At 37.9% G+C, this 4,193-nt stretch overlaps 1 pseudogene; it reads right to left on the bottom strand.

The window, feature by feature from the left end:
* Positions 1-459: 459 nt before the first annotated feature.
* On the bottom strand, positions 460-1,263 carry LOC103731386 (annotated as a pseudogene).
* Between the last annotated feature and the right edge of the window lie 2,930 nt (positions 1,264-4,193).

Below are 4,193 nucleotides of genomic sequence, written 5' to 3'. Positions count from 1 at the left end.
CTGGGACTGACCATGTAGACTAGGCTGACTTCTGCTACCTCCTAAGTGCCAGGGTTAAAGACATGAGCCACCACATCTGGCGTTTCATGTTTTGTCCATACAAAGCTAATACATGGACTTGCAAGACAATCCACTGGAGTGCATAAGGGACCTCTCCTCTATCCTTGCCAGCACTCAGTTTTGCTTTATTTTTTTTTTGTTTGTTTGTTTGCTTAGACAGAGTCCCCCTGTAGCTCTAGGTGGCCTTGGCCTTGCTAGGTAGACCAGGCTGGCCTAGATTTCACAGAGATATGCCTGCTTCTGCTGGATTTAAAGTCATATGTCATCACACCCTGAGGTTATTTGTTTTCTTAATGACTGTCATTCTGATTGCTCTAAGATAGATTCTCAATGCACTTCTTTTCTTTTTAAATTATTTTTAAAGTTCATCCTGCTGTTTAATTTCATTCCAGCCTCATGCTATTCAATCACATCTCCAGCATGTCTCCTAGAGACCTTCTCACCCACTGCTCTGTTTGGCACTAGCCTCTTGTCTTTCTCTTCAGCGATGGTGAGGCGAATCCTTTTCCTCGGGAAGAGAAATCCATGGTTTGTTGGCCTCACCAATAACAAAAACATTGGAAAGTCAAGTGGCAAAGCTGTTGCCATTGACATCTTTCACATGAACCCCATCAACAGAGTGTGACTGTCTCTCTCTGTTGGTGAGCACACACATTCTTCCCACGTTAGACCCTCCAGGCTCCACACTCAGGCTACCTGTGTCAAGCTTGATGAAGTCAGTTTTATCGTCAGTCTCCAAATGAATCTGAATGGTGTCATTCACCTTGATGAGGGGATCAGGGTAGCAAAGGTGTGGGCATGCATCACCAGATGAGGGATTCCTTTTGTGCCCACAAACATCTTTCTCACTCTGCACAATTTGTACTCGCCCTCTTCAGGTATAGTATGATGAACAGCAAAGCGACCCTTGGTGTTATAGATCAGACAGAAATTCTCTCCAGTCTTCTCAATGTTGATGACACCCATAACCCCAGCAGGGTAGGTTATACCAGCTCTGCCTTTGCCATCAATCCTAATGAAGTGCTGCATGCATATCTTTTTTATTTCATCTCCGGTCATAGCATACTTAAGTCTGCTCCTTAGGAAAATCTGTTCCCAGCTCAGCCATGACTCCTGGTCCCAAGAAATGTCTGAAGTGCATAGCAGCTCCAAACATTGGATGCTGCATAAATTGACTGGTGTGTTTGCTCCTTGTCCATTCATTGGTTTTTTAAAATATTAATGGAGAATTTCATACATACATATAATGAGTTTTAATCAACTCTTCTTTCCATTCCCTCCAATTCCTCCCCTACTTCCACCACCATTATTGTCTCCCAACTTCTTGTGTTCTATCTTTAAAGAAAACTCGGAGTCCACTTAATGGTGGCAGTATGTGTATGGGGAGCAGGAGTAGCCTCTCAGGGGCCACATTTCTGAAGAAACCTGACTCTCCGTCTTCCACAACCATCTGATTTGCTAAGGGATGCTGACCATTTTTTTTCTCACGACTTGGGGGCATTTGTGCACTGTTCATTTTATCTGTCCTTTTATCAATTGAAATTTCTTTTGTTTTTAAGATTTTTAAGTTACCTATTCATTGCAATTCCCATTTGTCATTTGGTATTTTCTCTTGAGACCTTAATTCATTCTACACACTTTGCTTATGCCAATAAGTTCAGTAAGTTTTGCAGTGGTTTTCTCTAAGAGTTTCTGAGTGTCATCTCTTACATAAAGCCTTTTTGATTCATTATGAGTGGGATTTGTCCAGGACTCAGGAGTGGGGTGTCTACTTTAATTTGTCCTCATGTTATTTATCTGTTTCCCAGGACCACTCGCTGAAGAGGTTGCCTATTCTCCAATGCAGTTTCAGTTTTAAGCTTCTGTATTCATGTGTGCATTTGTTCGAGATGAAAAATGAGCATGTAATATTATGTGTGATACCTTATACTGATAATAATACAGCATTGCATAATTGTAGCTACACTTTGTCAATTGCATTCAGCATTTTCAATTTATGGAAATGTATGTTTTCGAATTATGCAGTAATAATCATATGAATTGCCTTGATTTCTGTTGTAATATCTCTCTTTTCATATTTAATGTTATTAATTTTAGTATTTTTCTCTCTGTTTTAATGGTTTGTAAATGTTATTTATCTTTTCAAATAATCTATTTTTTTGTTTTGTTGACTCGTTATGTTATTCTTTTTGCTTCCATTTCATTAATTTTTGCCCTGATACATATTATTTCTTTCATCAACTTTGGGGTGTGGATTGTTCTTGCTTTTTGAAAACTCTGGGGTACATCAATAAGTAATTTATTTTAAATCTCTTTAACTTTTTAATGTAGGCCATTTTAGCCAGAAACTTCCCTTTTAGAACTACTTTAATAACATCCCAATAGTTCTGGTGTGTTTATTTTCATTTTAATTTGATTCTAAGGCTTTTAATTTTTTTTTTTGATTTCTTTCCTGACTCATTTGTCATTAAATGGTGTGTTATTCAATCTCTATGAGTTTCTGAACTTTCTGAGGTTACTGTTGGCATTAACTTTTACATTTTCTTCCATTATAATTATATATAATACAGGAAATTATTTCAATTTTATTTGTTAAGATCAGCTTTGTGCCCCCAAATAGTGTCTATTTTGAAGCAGCTTTCATGTATTTTGGAAAACAATGTGTATGTATTTCGGTAATTGTTCAGTGTAGTTGTCTATAAATGTCTGTTAATTCCATTTCATTTATAATGTTATTTAACTCTGGTGTTTCTTTTGCTTTGGATAATTTCTCTATTGATTATGATGGGGTATTGAAGTAACACCCTATTATGGTGTTTATGTCACTATGACTTTATATTTAGTAGTGTTTTTATGCATATGAATGTATTGCCTGCATGTGTGTAAGTGCACCCATGTTGCTCAGTGCTCACAGAGGTCAGAAGAAGGCATTGGATCCCATGAAACTGGAGTTGTGGATGGTTGTTAGACACTGTGTAGGTGCTGGGAATCAAACCTGGATCCTCTTAACTGCTCTTAACTGCTAAGCTATCTCTCCAGCCCCTCAGTAGTGTTATTTTTATGAAGATGTGCTTGACAATGTTTAATTATATAGGTTTAGTGTTTTTACACCCTCTTGAGAGATGGTTCCCTTTATCAATATAAATTGATCCTGTTTATCCCTTTCTAATTTTGATTTGAGGCATACTTTGTCAGATATTAGTTTAACTAAACCTGTTTGCTTTGATGACTTTGATTGCTTTATCCACCCATGTGTTTGTTACCATCAATGAGATACATTTCTCACAAGTACCAAGTAGATTGGTTCAGGTTTTTTAAATGTATTTGTTAGTATTTGTTATGTGTATGAGTGTTTTATCTGCATGTATTTAAGTGCACCCACATTGTGCAATGCCTATGGAAGCCACAAGAGGGCATCAGATTCCCTGGAACTGGAATTACCATTGGATATTAGCCACCACATGAGTGATGGGAACCAAACGAAGATCCACTGCAAGAACATCAAGGTCTCTTAACTGCTGAGTCAGCTTTCCAGCTCCACGGTTCCATTTTTTAAGTCCTATCTGACAGTCTGTGTTGTTATTTCTAAAAACATTTGATCATTTTCTGATCTGCATTTTCTTGTCTACTCGTTCATGGATTTTTTCCTCTGCTTTGTTCATCTTGTACATCCATTTTCTCTCTCTCTCTCTCTCTCTCTCTCTCTCTCTCTCTCTCTCTGTAAAATTCAGCCAGGCTAATATTACCTAGCGCATATTGCATATAGGATATTGGTATGTTTCTTTTTTTCATATTTTAACTAGACTTTCCCAAATGTCCTATGTTGTGAAATGGTCTGCTTCTGTGTTATACAAGTATGAAATGTAATGCTTCAGAGTGCCACAGACCTTTATGATTTGCTTCAAAGCTCTGTTTCCTATACAGCTCTGTCACCCTCTTCTACCTGTCTATCCTTTCTGGTCTGTGTCCCCTGCTGTTTTCCAGTATGGCACACATTTTTTGAATTCTGTGCCATTGTTTGCGACTTTGCCTTGACCTAGAATTTTCTTCCTTCTTCTTGACATGCTCAAGTGGTGTGGCTGGTAAGGTAAGACAGCTGCTACTGATTTCACTCTGAGCGGATCATACATTTA

This window comes from Nannospalax galili, unplaced genomic scaffold, assembly GCF_000622305.1.
Source record: "Nannospalax galili isolate Female #2095 unplaced genomic scaffold, S.galili_v1.0 scaffold234, whole genome shotgun sequence".
Taxonomy (NCBI): domain Eukaryota; kingdom Metazoa; phylum Chordata; class Mammalia; order Rodentia; family Spalacidae; genus Nannospalax; species Nannospalax galili.
The sequence above is the reverse complement of the archived record's forward strand: the minus strand, read 5'-3'. Positions and strand labels throughout refer to the sequence as shown.